Source organism: Diabrotica virgifera, chromosome 6, assembly GCF_917563875.1.
Source record: "Diabrotica virgifera virgifera chromosome 6, PGI_DIABVI_V3a".
NCBI classification, from domain to species: domain Eukaryota; kingdom Metazoa; phylum Arthropoda; class Insecta; order Coleoptera; family Chrysomelidae; genus Diabrotica; species Diabrotica virgifera.
In genome coordinates, this window is record NC_065448.1 from 145,448,981 (window position 1) to 145,473,299 (window position 24,319).

Here is a 24,319-nt window from a genome sequence, read left to right on the forward strand (position 1 = left end):
TTTCCTGGGTGGAGAAGATTCGAAACTCCACAATACTAGAATGTCTCAGCAAGACTACTGAGATCATAAAAAGCATCAAGCAGAGAAAGCTGGAGTATTTCGGACATGTAATGAGAGGTCCCAAATATAGGTTGCTACAAAATATCATGCAAGGAAAAATAGCAGGCAAACGCAGTCCAGGACGAAGAAGAACCTCATGGTTCGGAACTTGGTTCTTCGAGATTGGTATGGTGTTGACACAAGCATGCTCTTTAGGGTGGCAGTGAATAAAATTAAGATAGCTATGATGGTAAGCAACGTTCTGAAAGGACATGGTACATAAAGAAGAAGGGAGTAAGATAATAAGTATTATTGAAAATGTTTATTCAATTGATCTATTTGTCGCCGTGATTGTAATTATGTCCGAAAAATGATCGAATGTAAACAGAACGGTGGTAGCTCATCGGTAGAGCATTCGCCTACAGATCGAGGGGTCCCGCGTTCAAATCCGGACAATTTATATTCTTATATCAAATTTTAACAATTTTATACGAGGTACGTCAAAAAATATGAATTTCGCTCACGAGTAAAGAACCTTTAGGTACATACCAAAAGCATAGAGGCAAATATGGGTGGCTTTTATACCCAAACCTGGCAAAATCGGACAGGAAAGGGCCAAGTCTCTACGGCCAATAAGTCTGATGTCATTCGTAGTGAAGACATTAGAAAAACTGCTCGATAGGCATATCAGGGATGGTGTATTGGTTGAAAGTCCGATGCATCAGGGACAATATGGGTATCGAGCGGGAGTCTCCACAGAAACGGCACTGCACCATCTCGTACAGAGGGTGGAGTACGTTCCGCAAAACCAAGAGGTGATGTTGGGAGCATTTCTCGATATTGAGGGAGCATTTGACAACACCTCCCACGAAGCGACCACAAGGGCGATCCGTATAAAATGAATTGACAAAACACGCTGCAGATGGATATACTGCATGCTGAAGAGCCGGGTGATATACGCTACGTTGCTGGAGGATATAGTGTCAGCTCAGGTAGCCAGAGGCTGCCCGCAGGGAGGGGGGTTTATTTCCTCTATTGTGGAATCTGGTCATGGATAGCCTGATAGCTAGACTCGACAACGATAGGCATCATGTCCTGGGCTATGCGGATGACCTAGTCATCTTAACCCATGGAAAATTTAATGGTACAGTCAGAAATCGAATGCAACAGGCTCTGGCTGTAGTTACAGAATGGACTTCAAATCTAGGACTTAACATTAGTCCTCTAATGTCAAAAATCATGAAATTTACTAAAAGGAGGAATTTAGAGGAATTGAGTCCTCTAAGTCTAAATGGTACACATTTAAATCTGGTGAATGAAGAAAAGTATCTCAAGGTAATATTAGACTTATTTGGAATCAGCAGATAGAACGAATAACGAAGAGAGCGGTAACTACGTTAACTTTCACGTAACGGCGGTAACTCTCTCCTTTACATATAATAATAAGAGGTGAGGCGAGAATGCGATATTATAGACTGCGAGAAAACCTGAACAACATACCAGTTGAATCAGGACATAGTAGAATAATAAATGAATGCCGAATGGATGATGATTTCTGACCATATGACATCCATATACAAGCCTAAAGTACCTTTTGAAGTGAACATTATTTGCCCAAGAGAGGAATGTGACAGAGAAAACTCTCGACCTAGACAGCAGGGTTACACCAGGTATACGGACAGGTCTAAAACGGCAGACGTTCGGGCGCAGGAATATTCTGTAGTTGTGGAAATTTCAACATTTCTATTCCACTGGGAGAATATACGTACTTCTGTATTTCAGGCAGATATTTTTGCAATATTGCAGTGTGCAAGAGAAAACAACTTAAGGACCTTCGAATTGCAGCGGGTTAACATATGCACAGATACCCAAGCAGCCATTGGGGCTCTTATAAGCCCTAAGGTTAACTCTAGGCTAGTGTGGGAATGTCGACAAGAACTTGATAGGCTGGCGCAACATAACAGTGTTATAATGGTATGGGTTCCAGGATATCGGGACATAACGAAAGAGCTAATGAGTCTATCAGCTACAAAATAACTGGGTCCAGAGCCGGCCGCGGGAGTACCAAAAAGCACCGTCCGCGAACGTAAAAGAGACTGGATCCGAAGCCAACACAACTCACACTGGGAGAGTATACACGGTCAAATACATGGCAAGATGTATATCGGACGGACATGTGCTAGTAGGGCTAAATTACTGCTGAAAACAAGCAGGAATAAGCTCAGAATCGTAACAGGTTTCCTCACTGGGCATGCGCCAGTTAAGGGTCACCTGCACACAATGGGGCTATTTCATTGAGACTTAAGCTGCAGACTCTGTAACAGACAACCTGAAACAGTCAACCATATCTTGCATGACTGCGAGACTTTGGAACGAAATCGGCAAACACTTTTCGGAGACATCGAAGTGACTCAAAATATATATGGCACCCACCCACTAGAGTTGTATAAGCGGTACAGGGCTCCAGAATTTTGGAATGGGTTTCATAAAGGAATGGAAGATGTAAATAAGCCAAGTGGCTGCAGTACGGCCGGTTCACAACAGACGGCTTCCAGGGAAAAAAAGAACCTTTATTTTTTTACAAAACGTTACATAAAACGAAAAAAATATATAAAAAGATGGAAATATGTATATGCCGTTGCATTCCATCTTTTTATACATTTTATGTATAATCATTTATATCATTTATGCATGTTACATTTTGTGGTTTCCTGTTTACCAGGCGTGTTCATTTGCCAGTTCCTTCATGAGTTTATGGAAACTTTATTCATAACTTGTGAAATGAGGATTATGTCGTCCGGAAAGAGACTGTTATTATGTATTTCTAACGTCACGAAACGAAAAGGTGCATTAAGCAGTCCACTGAATATTACTCAAAATAACCTAAAAAGGTATAATATAGTGAGGATAATGTTTTAGTTCTGCGCTAGAAGGCATGCGATTAAAGAACATACACATCTTTATAACCGGTTTCAATTTAATTCACCTTTTGATAATTTTAAGCGAAATAATCACTTATTAGATTAATTTACTGTATCTTTTTTTCTACGTATTTCTACTGCTTAATTAGTATAACACTACAAATGTTTTATATTAATTCTCATGTGGAAGACAGTAAGTTTTATTACTGAAGTAAATTTGACGGAAGTGATATACTAAGACAGTAACAAAAATTGAAAAATCAGTTTTGACCATTGGTTATACTTATAGGTTATGACATTTTCTAATCAATCACAAACAGGGGAACACAAGAAGAAGAAAAAACTATAGAAACTACAGTTGGAGAAAAGCAATTAAAGTAATGATGGGGATGCAGCAGGTGAGCACTGCGCTAGCTGACAAAAAAGGTGAAAGTAAGAAAGCATTGAAAGATTTAAGAATAAACAGAAAAAATATTATTATGGTAAAATTTTCCCACGAATATACAGAAAATCAACAAGATAATATCAAGCAACAAGTCAATCAACTAGTAATTTGACAGAGATAGCAAGACTGAGAGTTTCTAAAAACTAAATATGGTATGGTATGGTACATCGGGCAGGGCCACTTGTGAGCCCTTCAGACACTTACTCCTCCTATGGTGGGTCCATTGCATCACCCCTATCTTACGGACCAGGTCCACAAGAACCTGGTCTTCGGTGTTTCTGCGGCCCAGGCTGCACCTTGCTCCCATGTCTGTCGGAATCAGAAAGATCTGCAAATCTGACCTCCTCCTGTCGATACAACCCCGAACGTCTAATCTCCTAAAAACCTTATGGCCTCACAGAAAGCCTTAAGTCTGTTCAAAGGCAACTCATTCACCTAGCTCGGCTGCATATATGCCGATCCTAGGATCTGCCACCTCTGATAGGCCAATGCCGGGCATTCCCAGAGGACATGTGAGGTTTCCTCCTCCTCATTACATTTCGGCACCGTGAGCTATCCACCAATCCAAGCAGAGAAAGGTGCCGTCAGAGTCTACAGTCGGAGAGCAGTTGGGCTGTGAGACTTTTGGATGGCCCCACTACGTGGAGCCTAGCCCGTATCAAACTTGTACAACTGGCCCATAAGTCCTGGAACCTCCGCAGAAAAAGATCCCTGAGACTACCCCGACCAGAACTGAAGGGCACCCCAATTACAGGTTCAGGTCCCACAGAGTGGATTAGCCGCGTCTTGCCAGGGCGTCAGCCCCTTGCCTTCCACACCTGTGTATCCCGGTGTCCATACCAACCTAACCCTATTGTTCAGAGCAACATCATTCAATGCTCTCTTACACTCAAGAACCAGCTTAGAGCTGATCTTGGGCGCTTCCAAAGCCCTTAGCGCTGCTTGGCTGTCAGAGCAGATGGACATGGTCTGAGCAAGCGCTGTCTGTAATCTCCTGAGCACATACTAGGATCGCAAAGATCTCGGCCTGAAAGACTGATGCATGAGAGCCGAGAGCCTGGCTAGACTCAAATCCGACTCCACCGCCATACACTCCAGCACCTGCCTTCTGCCTTATAGGATATTATTTATGTCATATATTGAGATCAAACCGATATAGAATACTGTACAGTTTTGGGATTTTGCGTGATTTTTGATGGAGAAAATAATTTTCTTTAATTTTATATGCTTCTTTCAACTGGATTAACTCTTATAGAACTTGAGATATAACAGCTTGGATAACATAGATTTCAATATATTCTAGACAGAGCAGTAATTTTTTTTATCGCTAACCGTCACTAAAGTTATTCATTATTGTACTCATTTGACGCCATTTGCGGCAGTAAAGTAACACTTTATTGTACTGAAAGCAGAATTTTACTTTACCTGCCGCGATTAATCAAATTAACCGAGATTGAATGTAAGTGGTCGATGGCAGTGATCGATTATTTGAGTGAACTTAAAATTTATTTACTTTAATTATTGAAAATATTGTACACAATTTACGTTATTATTAATTAAATATATGCCAAAAAGTGAAATTCTGTAGTATTTTGCAATTATATTCATATAATTAATCAAAATTTTACCGATTTAGTAATTATTCAATATTGATAACTATCTATCGATTAAAAATCGAAAGCGGCATGCAGAAGTCACCTGTCATCACTGTCATATTTAAAAAATTTAAATTGAAAATTGTATTTATTGTAATAAAAGTGTTAAAACGAATATCAAATTATAGTACAGTAGTGCTGCTTTGGAAATGGAAGAAATTTCATGAACGCCACCTGAAATAAGCAAGAAATCGTTAGAGGCAGTTTCAGAGCTTCTCCCAGCAAAATCCATCGAAAAATACAATAGGCAATATGACATATTTGAAGCATGGCGTGAAAAAAAATTGTATTACAAATTATAGTGAAAGTGTTTTACTAGCATATTTCTCTGAATTGCCTAAAGAATATTCTCCATCGACTATGTGGTCCTATTATTCAATGTTAAAGGCAACTTTGACCACAAATAAAGACATAGATATAAGCAATTATAAAAAACTTACAGCTTTTTTGAACCAAAAAGGAAGGAATTACATTCCCAAAAAATCAAAAACCCTGCCGCAAGAAGAAGTGCTAAATTTCTTATTAAATGCACCTGATAACGATTATTTTTAATGATGAAGGTAATTCAACAAAAATAAAATTACTATTACATATTATATTGTACGTAAAGTTCTTTTTCATATCCTTGAATCTACCATGATTTATGTATAATGTCTTTTCATTTGATGTCAATTATTTTCTTTGCATTTTTTACTTGCCTATTTGTTCTTTTTATCCCTAATATCGGCCCTGTCTACCAAGTGGTTGCGTAGGCTAGCGGTATGTACGTCTAGTTACGGACGTGTCAGTACTTGTTTCGAATCCCCCGTAAGGAAAACTTTTTTGTTTAATATTAATGGTTGACATACTTAGACTATTATAAGGACTAAGTACACACACTCTTTTTTCATTAGAAGGATATAATTAAGTAAATGTTAAGTAAGTGTTAATGTTTTTTATGATTGGCGATAAAATTTTGTATGCACCACGTCAGTAAAGACTCTTTACTGACTTGGTACATAAAAACTATTATTTATTACAAATTCTCTCGCCGGATGGTACACGAACAAGGTGACACGATCATTCAGATGACGATAACTACAAAAGGTAACCACACACACCACACTTTATTGAGAATATTCTTCATAAAGAGGTGCATTTTATGGTCACACTAGCTTGAGTATTCTCAGTAGCAATGCAAATTGACAATTAGAATAGAATAGAATAGAAAAGAATAGAATACAATAGAAAAAAAGCTTTATTCTAAGGATTCCCAAGTTTACAAAAATAAAAATGTCAATAGAGAGAATAGCGTCAATTGCAAATAGGTACCTGTAAATGTTTCTATTATCAAGTAGGTATGATCTATTCTTTTTTGATCTAGTTATTAATGGATATGACGGTGAATCCATAACAGAATATTAGAATACTTTTCTTTATGTTGGTTTGTTTTAAAATTCCCCTAAGTATGGCCTCAGTAAATGTTGGGCCAACGTGTACAGGACAGTTTGGCGTAACTTCGGGATTGGTTCCAGTGTTGGTCTACAAATCGAATGTTGTCAGTTTTTAGAGTACATCTCAAAGAAATGTTGCTGTCAAACTGCGGCAGTGTTCACATATTGGTCGTTGAATTGGCTTTTACTCGGTATTGTTTTATATTATTGCGGCATAAAAAGTCAATATACGAGCTCCAATGGCAGTTTGGAATAGTGAAGTTTTAAAGTATAGATTTTGGCCAAAATGAACCAATATTATAAACAACATAAACATAAGAACAAATTAAGTAACTTATTTCTGAACATGGCTGAAATAATGCCATGAAATAAAGAACAAATACTATTTAAAAATTAAAGTTTAAATAGATTACCAATAAAAGAAATGTTATAATTTATGTAATCGATCTGTTATTTTCTATTTCCGATTAATGATGCTTGGTATCGTATAGTCTTTTCAGCCATTGTTTTTCACCACTTTCGTTTGGTGCCCTTTTCTATAAAAATTGAAAGCACTGTAAATTTATCTGCTGCGGCTGCTACAGTCTCTACTAGTGATGTAACGAATATCATTTTTTAAACATTCGCGAATACGAATGCGAATGCGAATATCTGCTACCGACATTCGCGAATGCGGATGCGAATGCCAATATTCAGTTTTTTTTTTAAATTTGTTTGTATTTTTGTAATGTTTCCTAAATTTATAATGAAAAGTTAATTTATATTTAGTGTAAATCAATCTGAATCTTAAGCTTTATTACATAATACCAAATAATAAAAAAGTGAAGGTTGATAATGTAATAATTATACAAGGTTAAGTTCTATCTATCTATTTCCCTTCATTTGTCCAAAGTTGAACGTAGGCCTCCCCCTTATTTTTTTACTATTCCTCACTCTAATGCTGTCGATCTGGAACCTACGTATCTTTTTAGGTCATTCGACAATCTCGTATGTGGTCTGCCCCTTCCTCTTTTGTAGTCCCAAGGTCTCCAGTGAGTTATCGCTTCATTCCATCTTCCGTCTCTTTGTCTGCTGTTGTGTAATGCACATTTCCATTTGAGAGTAGCTGCATGTTTGAGGTTAAGTTACCTTTTCTTAATAAAAAAAGATGAGAAGTGAATAGATTTTGATTTTATTAACCTAATATTATCTCAAAATTATTTTTTTTTTGGTTTTCATATTCGCAAAACATTCGCACAAATTTCGCGAATGCGGATGCGAATGCGAATATGCAAAAACATGCGAACATTCGCGAATGCGAATGCGAATACGAATATTCGTTACATCACTAGTCTCTACATCCATAGATAGTCACAACACGGAAGGCCAATGCAGACCCCAAAACCCCCTAAGCATGAACAGACAATCAAGAAAAGGGCGCCGAGTCGCCGGCAGCTCGCTTGTTCTCAACCAAGGTAGCGGTAGGATTCACGGACAGCGGTCAGAGGGTGGAAAAATCCCCGGATTGTAGGAGGCTACCAACAACGACGAACGCTGTACATAATTACGTATAATGTTTGTTCTCTGGTAGGAACCTTATTTAAAGATGAGAAAATGACGAGCAGAAATACCACAAGATTGGCACACCAGTATCACAATACCGATTTTTAAGAAAGGACAAAGATCATGCCCGGACAACTACAGAGGAATAACTCTCTTAAATACGACAATGAAGTTATTCACAGGCATACTCAAGGATAAATTGGAATCACAGATAAAGAACAGAGAAGAACAGCAAGGATTCAGAAAAGACAGGTCGACGACGGACGCAATATTTGTCATGAAACAAGTGAAAGAGAAGTCGATAGAATATAACAAACCTGCATATATTTGCTTCGTAGACCTAACGAAAGCATTTGATAGAGTCAGACTTAGCGATATAATAAACAAAATTAAGCAAAAAAGGATACCGGCAAACAATGTTGAAGTCATAAAACAAATGAACAATAACAACACGACAAAAATTAAAACAAACGACACCACTACGGCCAACATACCAACACCAGGAGGAATCAGGCAGGGAGACAGCCTCAGTCCATTTCTATTCAATATGCTAATGGATGAAATAATAGAAGATGTGAAATCGCTACAACTAGGACACAGACTCGGCCACAGTAGAATCAGTATAGTGTGCTATGCGGATGACGCAGCCCTGATTGCAGAGGACGAGGATGACCTACAAAGACAACTTTATCGATTCTATCAAGCATGTCGACGACTCAACATGAACATATCCACGCAGAAAACAAAATGCATTACCATTGCGAAAGACCCAATTAGATGCAAGCTAGTGGTAGAGGGGAAACCCATAGAACAGCTAAACCAGTTCAAATATCTAGCCGTAGAGTTATCAAGTTATCATGACCCAGCAAGAGACCTAAAAGGACAAATTCACAAGGCCGCTGTCTTGTCCGGATGTTTGAGAGATGTGGTCTGGAATAACCCATATATGAGAATGGACAGCAAAGTTAGAATTTATAAAACTTGCATCAGACCTGTTATGACCTATGGCATTGAATCAAGAGAAGACACAAATAAAACCAAAAGCATGCTACGAACAGCCGAAATGAAGACACTAAGAGCAATAGCAGGGAAGACAAGAAGAGATAGAATACGAAACAACATCATCAGGGAACAATGTGGCGTGCAAGATGTAGTCAGATGGGGCAGGCAAAGACGAAGAGAATGGTTCAGTCATGTAAAAAGAATGGAGGAGCACAGACTACCAAGAATTGCTCTAGAAGGAAAACCAGCAGGCAAGCGTCCACCGGGGAGACCACCAAAAAAATGGAGATAGCTGGCAGTCTACCTCTCATGAAATACTTCAACGTCGGAATTAACAGATCGACAGATTTACAAGTATAAGAAGAAGAAGAAAATGACGGAACTGGAGGGAAAGAACATGTGAAATGGGATATTACAGGAATTAGCGAAGTCAAAAGAAGAGATAAAGACCAGGTCAAACTAAAATCAGGCAACATATTCCGCTATAAATGGGAAACAGAATCGACAACTGAAGGAATAGGTTTATTAGTGTACAAAAAATTACAGAAAAAGATACAGAGCATTTGCGCAAGAGTTATGTACATATATAAAACTAAGACTGAATAAGAGATACAATCTGAAAATAATCCAGGTATACGCCCCACCAGCGATTAGGAAGATGAAATTGTTGAAGCCTTCTATGAGGAAATTGAAAGAACAAAAAAGCAGGAACGGGTCCATTTCAATCATGGGAAACATGGGAAAGAACAAGAAGTGGTAATCGGAGATTTTGGAATCAGCATTTAGAAAACTAAGCCGTATTCTAAAAAGTTCAATGCCCATGTGTCTCAAGCGAAAGGTTTTTAACCAATGTGTTTTCCTGTACAAACTTATGGAGCAGAGACTTTTAACACGGACGGAAAAATCCGCGAATAAACTCAGAGTTACACAACGAGCCACAGAACGTGCAATACTAGGCTTAAGCCTTCGAGACCACATACCAAACCAACAAATCAGGCAAAGATCAGGAGTTCAAGACGTCATCGAAAGAATCACTTTCATCAAAGACGCATACAGGGTAGTGTGACAAAGTCCAACTACTCGGTTGTCGTAAGAGATACGAAAAAAGTTATTCACATAAAAAATACCAAGTTTCTTGTAAAAGGTATATATTAAAATACCCTAAATAAGGGTCACAATACAAAACGTTTTCGGATTAAGGAATCCATCATATTTATATAAAATATGATATTTATATAATATTTATATAATTTTACATATTTATATAAAATTCATTGGATGGTATAGATAAACCTGGATGTTACCCAGGGCAACACAGGACTCTCTCCACGTGGTTGGAACTTTTTTTGGAGAAAACCTCACATATTGGATTTCAATGGCCAACTGACAAGTGAATTCAAGAGCAACCCAAAATGACATCAAGAACTGTCAAAGTAACCTAGTTGTAATATTACTTATTTATACTGTAATATTATATATTTAGTAATATTACAACTAGGTTACATTGACAGTTCTTGATGTCATTTTGGGTTGCTCTTGAATTCACTTGTCAGTTGGCCATTGAAATCCAATATGTGAGGTTTTCTCCAAAAAAAGTTCCAACCACGTGGAGAGAGTCCTGTGTTGCCCTGGGTAACATCCAGGTTTATCTATACCATCCAATGAATTTTATATAAATATGTAAAACATCCTTATTATTTACATTTAAAGGGTTTTTACCCGATACATTTTGGTGGCTCAGGCATGCAAATTTTGTAAGTATGACCTCTTGTTCTTGAAAACCTCTGTCAATTTTAACTTTTATCTCATTTAATTAGGTTATACTTAATTTTAGGGCTTTTAAACACTGATGATGGATTCCTTAATCCGAAAACGTTTTGTATTGTGACCCTTATTTAGGGTATTTTAATATATACCTTTTACAAGAAACTTGGTATTTTTGTGATTTATGGTATACAGCCAGCTACAGGAAGTTTATTTTCCTCCTGGATTTTATTCACATAAAAGTTGGGGCACGGATAGGACCATGATTTAAAAATATTTTGAGATATGCATGGTCACCCGTATTGACAGGGTGACACAAAATTATGTTTTTTTTAAATAGAACACCCTGCATATTTTTACATTTTTGGATTCTCCTTGATGTCTTCTTTCTCAAAATATAGGGTTTTGTAATATTATACGAGGTAGCTTAAAAGATAATTACGTTTTATTGTTAATTTCGTAGCAACATTCACACCCTGTAGAATTGTGCTGATTTGATATCAAAGTCTCTATTTATGATCAAACGATTTTTAATATAGTCTAGCATTGTTAAACATTAATAATATAGCGAAAAGTTTAATATTAATATACAGGGTTGGTCAAAACTCGGAATGGGTATTTTCTGAGTTTTCTTAAATGGAACACCCTGTATTTTAGTATTCTAATAAAATGATATTTTATGGTACTTCTTTATTTCTTAAGCATTCCCTATACCTATGTGCTTTAATTTTTGAGTTATCCGTGATTCTTTAATCCAAACATTAATTGCAACAAAAATTACGTGAAATTTTATTAGGTGGCTGTGCAAATATTTAATTAAAAATAATTTTTCGAAAAAAAAAGTAGATACTAATCTATACTGATCCTTACTTTATTAATTTTGGATGAGATATCCAAATACCTACGTAGTTAAGATTGTTGGTGCGTAGAATAGTAATAAAAACATACAAGATTCTACCCAGTTGGCTATGACAATAAATTTGCTAAAACATTTGACATTATACTATTTTTATAGTTCCACTTGCTTTGTTACCATTACTAATATGAATTTTTCTAATGAGTAACTGATCAAAATGGTTTTTGTACTAGGAGAGTATAACAAAAATGTGCTACTAGCAATAAGAATTTTTCATCAGCAATTCCCTGATAGACGAAAACCAAGAAGAGAAACTTTTGAAAGTACACTTAAATGATTTCAACAGTCTAGGTCTAGATTGTTAGATTATAAGAACGTTCTTCCTAATATGCAGATCTTCAGTTACACTAAGGATTACATTTAATTCATTTTATTCATTTACAATAGTTTTTATTCGATCATGTTTCTGGTAATTTAAGTATCCAGTAGGTCGAAACCGTTTTAGTATACTTTCAAAAGTTTCTCTTCTTGGTTTTCGTTTATCAGGGAATTGCTGATGAAAAATTCTTATTGCTAGTAGCACATTTTTGTTATACTCTCCTAGCACAAAAACCATTTTAATCAGTTACTCATCAGTTACTTATTAAAAAAATTAATATTAGTAATGGTAACAAAGCAACTGGAACTATAAAAATATTATAATGTCAAATGCTTTAGCAAATTTATTGTCATAGCCAACTAGGTAGAATCTTGTATGTTTTTATTCATATTTTACGCACCAACCTTCTTAACTACGTAGATATTTGGAAATCTCATCCAATATTAATAAATTAAGGATCAGCCTGGATTAATATCCACTTTTTTTTAAATTATTTTTGATTGAATATTTGCACAGCCACCTAATAAAATTTCACGTAATTTTTGTTGCAATTAACGTTTGGATTGAATAATCACGAATAACTCAAAAATTAAAGCATTCAGGTATAGGGAATGCTCAAGAAATAAAAAAGTACCATAAAATAGCATTTCATTAGAATACTAAAATACAGGGTGTTCCATTTAAGAAAACTCAGAGAATACTCATTCCGAATTTTGACCAACCCTGTATATTAATATTAAACTTTTCGCTATATTATTAATGTTTAACAACAGTAGACTATATTAAAAATCGTTTGACAATAAATAGAAACTTTAGTGTCAAATCACTATCATTCTACAGGGTGTGAATGTTACTACGAAATTACCATTAAAACGTAATTATCTTTTAAACTACCTCGTATAATTTTACAAAACCCTATATTATGAGAAAAAAGACATCGAGGAGAATCCAAAAATGTAAAAATATACAGGGTGTTCCATTTAAAAAAACATAAGTTTGTGTCACCCTGTCAATACGGGTGACCCTCTATATATGAAAATATTTTTAGATTATGGTCCTATCCGTGCCCCAACTTTTACCTAAATAACTTTTTTCGTATCTCTTACGACAACCGAGTAATTGGATTTTGTCACACTAATGCCCCACCCTGTATGTAAGTGGAACAGGGCGCTTAGCTAGAACACAAGATGGATGGTGGACAAAACGAATCATGGAATGGATGCCCAGAAACTATAAAAGAAGCCGAGAACGACCACTGACTAGATGGACCGACGACATAAGAAGAGTAGCGGAAAACTGGCTACAAGCGACCCCGTGTAGAGAACACACTGAGCTGAAGACAAGAACTGAGGGAGGCCTATGTCCAGCAGTGGACGCGATTTGCTGATTTGACTATGATGATGGTGACAGTGAGAAAAAAAATCATTTATCACGTTGCCTAACTTTGCCTCAAGCTTTGATAAAATATAAATAGGAAAACAATTTGAATTGAAGCTCCCCACTCCTCAACCTCTTCAGTTAAAGACTTAAAAAGGCAAACACATTGTAAAATATATCACTTGAGAAAGGCACTTTGCCGAAACAGCTGTAGTAATAACATAGTTGTAATAAATTTTGTGGAAGTATAGAAAACAAACGTTTTTCAGTGTTTTATTGTGAGATAAAATGAACTTCCATCAAGTAACGGTCGAATCCATCAATTAATTTGAATTGATTCAGTCAATTTGTACTCTACGAGCTCCCTTGCAGGAAAGTTTTGGGGTGGTTCTAATTTCTTTCATTATATATGGATTTTGGGCTGCTGAATGCGAATATGAGGTTTGCGGACAAAATTTCTTGCCGGAACATTGAAAAAATCGCGAGAAAATCGAAAAATGTCAGCTTTTTTCCGCTTTTTTGCTCAAATCTTGAAAACTATTAACTTTTAGTAAATGGTCTGTTAACAGAAATTAAAGTACTTAAAATTATCTACAAATATCACTATTTACTTTTTCTTTTCAGACGAACCGTTCGGTCTAAAGTGCAAGTTGAAAATTGTCAAGTTTTAACGGTCTCGGCAAAACCCACTTTTTACATTTCAAAACTTTAGTTTTTATTAGAATGCTGTCATTTGATAAATTTCTCCTAGTTTTCTGTACAAATAAAATATACTCATTGGTGTCCCAGTGCCGTAGAAATATGTCCGAAAATGTTCCCAAGATTATTGTTCCCAAAGCCTCAAAATGTTGTCACCTAAGACAGGTCATGCAGACCCATTGCCGTATATGTGTTCACATATTTTAGATATATGCTATATTGTAGCACTGGTGGCAACGCTTATAGGTAGCTGCTAGAAGGTGAAGCGTTTGTAGCCACAGAAAAGACCAGAAAAAAAGAAGCGAATCGAGATACATGTGTGCAAGATGCGGAGTCGGCCTTTGCGTAGTGTCATGTTTTGAGGAGTACCACACAAAAGAAAACTTTTAATGTTAATTTACATTACATTATTTTTTTTAACTTAGTTACATTTTTTCAAGTTGGTTTTGCTCTCTGATGAGTACTTTTGAAAAGAAAACGTTTAAGTTGGTTAAAAAAACCCATTAAAAACATGTTTTGGTTATTTATTTGTTTATTTATATACGACGTGCAATACGAAGGCAATGGGACTCTAAGCATGAAAAAACCTTTGGGATTGAGGGACCAACATGCAAATTAAGGCCTGTCATAGAAATGGTTAAAATCAGCGTTTTTGTACATCTGTTGTGTAAAGCACGGCTGGTCAATTTTCTACGGATCGCCTGCGATTGCTGACACTTCCATATAAGCAACGCGCTTGCTCAAAGTCTTGTAGTGGCAGTAAGGCCCAGATAGTTGGTCTCACCATTCCTTGCAGGGTTGGCCGTTTTCTCTACAAAAAGTACGGCTCAAGAAAATAGGTTGATGTAGTTTCCTCTTTGGGGTTTTGTTCATCCTATACAGAAGCTGTTCGCCTGGAAGTGTCAGCATTCGCAGGCGATCCGCAGAAAATTTACCTGCAGTGTTTACACAGCAGGTGTATGATAACGCTGATTTTAACGTAAATACAATCGACGAATACCAGACTTTTCACGTCATATGTGGCTTTTCTTGTATTGCATCAAAACATGCAGTAGCTCCTAAGCAATCCATTCCTCGGATAAAAAAGAAACCCGCGCCTGAGGTTTATGGAAGTCAGGGAGCTGTTCAACTAATTCATTTTAAAAGGACAAAACCTCAAGATGTATCAGAAATCAAGATAACAGATCCGAAGGAAATGTTCACACCAACTGAAACTGTAATTCCATCTGTTACTGATCTTCCGTGGCTCTAAGGGAAAAGAAGAGACATTCCCGACCTCTTAGGACGGAATGGACTCATGGAAGCTGTCACAAGAGACATACCATAACTATGATCTAACATTTATTATTCGTATAGAAAACTAGGAAAAATTTATCAAATGACAGCATTCTAATAAAAAATAAAATTTTGGAATGTAAAAAGTGGGTTTTGCCGACACCGTTAAAAATTAGCAATTTTCAACTTGTACTTTAGACCGAATGGTTCCTTTGAAAAAAAAAATAAATAGTGATATTTGTAGATAATTTTAAGTACTTTAATTTCTGTTAACAGACCATTTACTAAAGTTAATAGTTTTCGAGATTTGAGCAAAAAAGCGGAAAAAAGCTGAAATTTTTCGGTTTTTTCGCGATTTTTTCAAGGTTCCGGCAAGATATTTTGTCCGCAAACCTCATATTCGGATTCAGCAGCCCAAAATCCATATATAATGAAAGAAATCAGAACTACCCCAAAACTTTCCTAGTCCAAACACAATTTTATTGAATCAAATGTATTTCAATTGCTCCTGGTAGGTAGCGATTGGTGTAATCTGGTTTATTTTATTTTTTTTTTCTTTTGTGGTAATACAGTTTATTTTTCCAGAAATATGTTTTCGCCACCGTACGTACGGAATCGACCGCTTGTTTCACAACTGTCGTCAATGTGTTAACAACTGTTTTTCTTTAACAGCTTGCTTGACACCATCCATAACAAAAAGTTGTAGCGCGTGGTAACGGCCTTCAACTACGAAATGACAATGTACGGGATGGAAAATTCTCGTTATTAGTTTGGTCATAGGATGCTAATCCTATTAATCCTTTAATTTTTCATTTAAATCGTAAATGGTTGTTTTGAAACACGTAAAGCTTTAGGGTAGCTTTACGACACGTGTTTATAACTTTTTAAGTAGATTCATAAACCTTGAGGACAATGTATATTAACCCTTAAGTACTAACATCTTAAATCAATGGCGCAAACACTAACTAACCGCCTGACAGACGGGTTTCACATTTTACTGGTTATTTTTCTTTTGTTAAATATTATAATGCAAAAAAATATTTCGATGACTTACTGAAAGTATTACTTATCTAAAAAACACAGTAATTGATCTAGTTTTTCTGTATTTATTAAAATACAAAACATTATAACAAGAATGGAAGGATTGTCTGTGCGACTTTTTATTCCTGAAAAAAAGTGTGATAAAAATGAAACAAATTAAAGAATCTTGATAAAAATTTATAATCGAGTTAAACAAAGAGTAATAAACATGAAAATAAAAAAAATTTTTAAAAATATTAAAACAAAAAAAAACTGACAGGCACTAAAATTTGTACAGTGTAGCAATGGTAGTCAGTGGCAACATTTTCATCACAAATTGATCCCACTTCGCTTACGTCGTCTTCTACCTCATCAAGTCATTTCAAAAGAGTTTCCTCATAGTCTTTATCCCCTTATTTGAACTTTTTGACGAACTGGGGCACATTATGTTTAATGACGAACTGGGCACAAACACTAACACCCCGTCTATTAGACGGAAATCACACTTTGAGTCTAAATATCTTTCGAATAACAACCTGCAGCAAATTGCCGAATTCAATACTAGTAAATAACAACATAACTTGAAAAGTCATAAACGGATGACCTTCAAATTTTTCTAGGAATGGAAATATCCCACTTTCAACAAACGATGCCGTCTGAGAGACGGTGTGTTAGTACTTAAGGGTTAAATGCTTCAATACCAGCTATTGCTACACAGATATTTTAATAATAAACGATATGTTGAAGTGTCCATTATTTCCAGCAAGTGGTTTCGTTAAAAAAAAGATCAAGATAGAATGAGTAAAGGGGAAAAATCTATTGTGTGTAGTCTACAAGAATGTTCAGTTCACTAGATCTAGGCTTCTAAGAAAGTCTTTGAAGACGCAGAGGGGCTTTGCCCCGATAAAATAAGTATTACCTCGTTTTTTAGCATGATTATCAGCAAACATTGATGTGTTTTGCAGTTATTACAAGTTGTTAAAAAGTGAAAATTTGCAAAGTTCGAAGTCTTTGTTACAACCTGGCTCTGTGACGTAGTGCATATTTGGGCCGAACTGGGACATTTTTACATGCACTCAAGGTACTAGTACACTTTAGAAAACCAAAAATAAGCATTTTTTTCAAGATTTTTTCTCAGAACCTTTATTAAATATGAACATAAAACTTTTTACTTATTATTATCTAAGTCAGAGAATACAAAAAATATACCATTTTTCATTTACGCACGTACGCTAACATTGTAGAGGGCGCCAAAGTCGAGGCCTCGAAAAAAAGTAGTTCCGATGGCGGACAGTTAATCTCAGGATTGGGATCTCCGAAACAAAAAATTCGTGCGGCATTTGAAAAAGGAAGGTTTCTTACGTGACAATTTACCACCGTTAGTAAAAAATTCCGCAAAAAAATATTTTACGGAAATTGGAAAAAGTTTTGTGAAAAAATCGCCCGTTTTTCTTCAGTTTTTCACGGTTAAAAAATATCTATTTTTTATTTTTTGGTCAAATTGTGGTAAATTGTCACGTAAGAAATCTTCCTTTTTCAAATGCAGTACGATTTTTTTGTTTCAGATATCCCAATCCTGAGATTAACTGTCCACCATAATTTTTCGAGGCCTTGATTTTGGCGCTCTCTACAATATTAGTGTACGTGCATAAATGAAAAAGATATATTAATTTGTTTATACTATCTAAGAGTTAGATATTAACTAGTAAAAAGTTTTATGTTCATTTTTAATAAAGGTTCTGAGAAAAAAATTCTTGAAAAAAATAATTATTTTTCGTCTTCTAAAGTGTACTAGTACCTTAAGCACAAAAATCTATTGCTAGCAGTCTGCTTGAGATATTGTACAAGCATTCCTGATAGCTATTTATAGTCTGCCTTTATTAGTAAAAATCTACCTGTTACAGCAATCATGGTGCTAAATGTCAAGTTCCTCAAGGAGTAGAAGAAAGGTCAAGACATGCTATTGAAAGGTATGACCAAAAGTATTAATGGGTACGGTACGATCAAAGGTAGATCCAGTATAAACAAAGTACGGGAATAATGAGAAAAATCTTTTGATGGTGCTAAATTTTGTAGAATAGTAGATTGTTAGAATAATAAAATGTGATGAAAATTTATAGTTGTATTCAGAAAGTTTTTGTGTATCACTTATATCTATAGGATAATATTATGTGATATAGATAAGGCGAAAACGGCGGGTTCTTTGGAGAAAATATTCCCATGAGATTTTTTTGCATAATCACATTCGTGAGACATTCCAGAATAAGATTCAAGAAGTCGCCCGCGCGAAAAGTGGTCCAAATTTTTTTTAACAATTTTTTTAAATCAAATTTCAAAATCAATCTTTTTGGCCGGAACAATTTTTTAGGTTTTTTTGACCATTCTGGATAAAAAAGGTCTCTTACAATTTTTCTCTAAAGTTAATCGTTTTCAAGGTAAAAGCATTTATAAATTGAAAAAAAAACGAAAAATGGCGATTTTCAAGGCTTAATAACCCGGTTAAAAGTTATTACTATGAAAGTCAGAAAAGTAACTAAATCAAAGTGTAAAGCCCTCTCTACAAGATCCTGAAGAAATTTTTGTCATTATTTGATTACTAAGCTGTTATTTTTAAGTAAAAATAATGAGCGCCATGCACGTATTAGGCGGCAGTCCATGATGAGTGCGAAAGAGATGCCATTCAGGCAGTCCAATGGCGCATCTCACTCGCACTCACATTTACAGCCGCGTCAATACAATCTTACTACTCATTATTAATAATTAAAAATAACAGCTTAGTAATAAATTAATGACACAAATTTCTTCAGGATCGTGAAGGGCGGAATTAAAATTTGAGTTAGTCACTTTCTGACTTTCATAATAATCATTTTTAACCGAGTTTAAGTCTTAAAAATGGCCATTTTCGCGTTTTCAAATTTTAAATTGCTTATAACTCGAACAAGATCAACTTTAGAGAATAATTATAAGATACCTTTTCTGTCTGGAATGGTCCGAAAAATCTAAAAAAAAATTCTCCGGGCCGAAAACATTGATTTTGACAATTTGATTAAAAAAAAATTGTTAAAAAAATTGAACCAATTTTCGCATGGGCGACTTCTTGAACCTTATTCAGGGGTGTCTCACGAATGTGATTATGCAAAAAAAATCTCATGGGAATATTCTTTCCAACGAGCCCGCCGTTTTCGCTTTGTCTAATATAGCTTTTTGAAGGAAGCGTTGTTTAGTCGTACGAGTAAAGACTGATTAGTTCCGTCTTATAAAATTATACTCATCTATTTTAATGTTAAAATTACCGTAAAGGAAGCATATCATCCTTTGATCTTTGTTTAAAGATATGTTATTAATGAGTAATAAACAAAGATTTCAAAATATCTTATAAAACGTTAGTATTGTCTACACAGAAATCATTAACACCATTCCAGTTAGTTTGATGTCAAGATATCGTTCGAAATAATGATAATAAGCTCTGAATTTTCGTTACTAAAAATGAGTTATGATTCTTAAATCTCATTATTATTGCTTTCATAATGAAATTTATTTTGCTGTAAAATACGCGAAGATGATAATAAGCGTGTCATACATAAATTAACTGTGCAAAACTGTTCTCTTAATATGGTTAAAAAATTACGTTATAATCGAAGAATTCATGTGGCGGTTTTAAAAACAAGCACTAAGTTAGTTATGTAGTCATATATTCTTCATAAACATCATTAATATCTCGACCTATCCATAATTTCATACACCCGAGCTACTGGGAATACTTTAACAGCAACTCACATTTTTCCATCTATCTGCACTGACTCTCCATCAAGAACCAATAAAAAAATCTCGATAAAAAATATTTTCACCAGACTTCCAATTGTTTTGGCTATCTATCTCTCTCTATTGCGTTCCCTCCTTGTGGAGTAAGGGGCGATCTTGCGTTTCTTAGGCAAAAGTGAAAGATGCCTGATTGAGTGGATCAAATTTCCTCTACAAGTATTTTCCATTGTTCTCTATTTCTCGCTATCTGTTTAACCTCACTCTATTGCAGAATCTTTCATGATCTTTTTTTACAGTTGTGCTCCAGCTATTATCCGGTCTCCTACTTTTTCTTCCATCGTCTGGTTTGTATTCGAGTGCCTGTCTGGTTATATTATTTTGGTCTTTGTTAGTGTATGTCCAATCCATTTTCATTTATTTTTTAATCGTACATGTTATTTTCTCTTGTGTTATTCTTCTCTACAGGGTGATTGATTAGTGGGGTAAAGCTCCGTAGATCCGTTATAGTAATAGATAGCGATAAAAGTTAATAACAAAAACTGTAGCCACCTTTAAGCTTCACATTACAAAATTAGTTACAACATTACAAGGTGTTCGATAACATAGTGGCAGACCAAACTTGTTATTTTAAATGGAACACCCTGTATTTTATTTTATATTCGAAATTTTCTTAACTTCTCCATTACAAAAATATAAAGGTTTGTTATGTTATACATAGTATTTATGGTAGGGGAGCAAAGTATGCTAAATTTGCAGTCACTCGAGCGTTATGGGGACCTATTAGGTTGTGATTATTAGGTCCTAAAATCAAAAAAAGTTAAGTAAAATTTTCCATTTTAGGGGGCGCATTCCATTCTTTAATTTAATTTTCCATTTCCAACAATCGTTTTTTCCGATTAGAGCGCCATCTATCCATAATCCAAAAATATGTCTCGAATAAAAGTTGCTTATTTTTACGTAAAGAATCCAAATCTGCAATAAAAATTTGGGGGTCCCATTTAAAATTTTAAAATAACCCCCACCCCACGTCCGTGGGGTCGTGTTTGGTACCATCGATAGATTTTTCAAAAACATTTTGAAGGTGTATTTTGCAGTTTTTCGACCTGATGTTTATTTTCCGAAATATCGCGGGGTTTGTATTTAAAATTTTAAATTTACCCCCCATCCCTCTCCGTGGGGGGTCATATTTAGTACCATTCAATAGACTTTTGAAAAATATTGAAGACGTATTTTTTACTTTTTCGATCTGGCTTTCATTTCGCGAAATATTCGCTTTTTTTGTGAAACTTTTTTACTCACCCATTTCCTTACGCCCAGCTCAAATCGTCAGATTTTTGAAATATACACTCTTTTGCATGTATGTACTTAACTTACCTTATCTTAATCTGACAATTTCGAGTATATTTAAGGATAGATTTTTTTTTTCGGGCCCCCCTTAACGAACTTCCCTATGTTAAGAGCCAATATATGGTATAGGTACATATGCAGGGTACCAGGTTTCTCTCCATATGATAATCTGACGCCCTCGAGTAACTGTAAAAATCCCCGCTTGGGCTCCCCTACAATTTTATATGAAAATCGTAACAAGTTCAACTCACTGTATAAATAAAAATATGCACAAAAGCAATGAATTATTGATGCCATATTTTTTTATTTTGTCAAAATTTTCATAAAATGATTGATATTGCTAATTTTCTTTATATTATTGAATACAGGGTGAGTCAAAACGCAAGTACATTATTTTTTCAGTAATTTTAAATAGAACACCCTGTATTTTATATCACGATCGAAAATCACCATTATCGTACTTTAATTTTTATATAACATTCCCTATGTCTAAATTTATTTGTTTTCGAGAAATTTTCATTTTTCAGAGCAAATTATTAATTACGGGTCTAGGTCTGGATCCTGCGTATGAAAAAAAAGTTGATTAATAGCAAGCTGAAAATTTGTTAATAGCTTAAGGGTGTCTAGTCGGACAAACTTTGATATATGGGAACACTGGAACAGGGAAAGTTTTAATTGTGGAACAGGTTAAAACTTTGGGACGGTCAGACCACGAAAACGTCACATGTATTTTGTCCGACAGAACTTTCAATTGATTTGTTACCCTTTCATTAAACTCTCATGCAAAAATCAGACTGCTATTTATCACCTGTCATAATTGCTGTCATTTGACATATTCTACGTGTTCCACTCATTATAATTCCCATTTGGTGATAAATAGCAGCCTGATTTTTGCATGAGATTTTAATGAAAGGGTAACAAATCAATTGGAAGTTCGGTAGGACAAAATACGTGTGACGTTTTCGTGGTCTGACCGTTCCAAATTTTTAACCTGTTCCACAATTAAAACTTCCCCTGTTCCAGTGTTCCTCATATCAAAGCTTGTCTGACTAGACACCCTTAAGCTATTAACAAATTTTCAGCTTGCTATTAATCAACTTTTTTTTCATACGCGAGATCCAGACCGCGAAATCTTTCCAAATTTTGACTGAATTGTCTAAAACTGACAATTTACGATTACTGATTATCAATCTGGTAATAAATGTAACAATGTAGCAAATAAAGAAAGAAATATAATTTATTAGTAATAAATTTTACAAAAAAAAAACACAACGACAAAATACAACATTTTGTGAAAACAATTAAAAACTACTTTTGTATGTAAATGTAACAATGTAACAAATAAAGAACGAAAAATAATTTATCAGTAAAAAAAAGTTTACAAAAAAAACATGAACACAAAATACAACATTTTTGAAAAAATTAAAAGCTACTTTCAATAAAATATTTTAAATATTTAATTGCAGAAGTTGTTCAAAATGACCTCCTAACACATTTATGCATGCCTAAAAACGGTCAGTGAATGAGTTACTTACACTACGAAGCATTTGTAAATTAACACTTCAAAATACACTTTGTATTCTATTTTTCATCTCATCTCTTGTTGTTGGCATTTTATGACCCTCATTCTTAAAGTAACCCCAAAAAAATCGGTCCAGTTTATTAAATTCTGGTAATCTGCGTGGCCTAGCCACGCTACTGGTCCATGGAAAAATGAAAATATCTCGAAAACTAATAAATTTAGACAGGGAATGTTGTATACAAATTAAAGTACGGTAATGGTACTGATATAAAATACAGGGTGTTCCATTTAAAATTACTGAGAAAATAATGAACTTGCGTTTAGACTCACCCTGTATTCAATTTAAAGAAAATTTAGAGAAAATTTTGACAATAAATAAAAAAATGTGGCATCAGTAAACCATTGCCGTTGTGCTTATTTTTATTTATATTCTTTTTCTCATGATCATCTTTCAGTGCGTCACAGTTTTTCGATTTCTCTCTAACGCATTAAATTGTATGTGACAGAAAAAAAGGCACGTCTGGGAATATTTCGGTAATTATTCTAGTTCGGTGATTATTCTAGTTGTCGATAGATGGCGCCATAATCAAAAAAGAATTATTTATTAAATAAAATAATAATATTATCAATATAATCTGTACAATTTATAAGACTATACAAATGAAAGAAAATACCATTTTATAAATGCAATAGACACAATTGATTTGGTTTTATTCCAAATTGAAAATAAAATTTGACAACTGTCAGATTTAACTAAAATGTCACGTTAGAATAAATGTCATAAATGTGTATTATCACGGACTTACCTTTTTTTCTATAATTTGTGACGCACTGAAAAATGTTCATGAAAAGGAGAATACAGGGAGTTGAACTTGTTACGATTTTAATATAAAATTGATTTGTAACTTTGTAAATACCCTGTATAACATACCAAACCTTTATATTTTTGTAATGGAGAAGTTAAGAAAATTTCAAATATAAAATAAAATACAGGGTGTTTCGTTTAAAAAAAACATAAGTTTGGTCTGCCACTATGTTATCGAACACACTGTAACATTCTAACTAATTTTGTAATGTGAAGCTCAAAGTTGGCTACAATTTTTGTTTTTAACTTTTATCGCTATCTATTACTATAAATAACGAATCTACGGAGCTTTAACCCACTAATCAATCACCCTGTATAGTTCTGCGTTTGCTATTTGATCAGGCCAGCATATTTTTAAGAGTTTTCTAAGGTTATCTATTTATTAGGCTTCCAATGCAATGGGTCTCTACCGCCTG

At 34.8% G+C, this 24,319-nt stretch overlaps 1 protein-coding gene across 5 annotated transcripts in view; it reads right to left on the minus strand.

The window, feature by feature from the left end:
- The window catches only part of LOC114338265 (colorectal mutant cancer protein), a 619,539-nt gene that overhangs the window by 438,357 nt on the left and 156,863 nt on the right, over positions 1-24,319 (minus strand). The gene's annotated exons all lie outside the window — the stretch shown is intronic.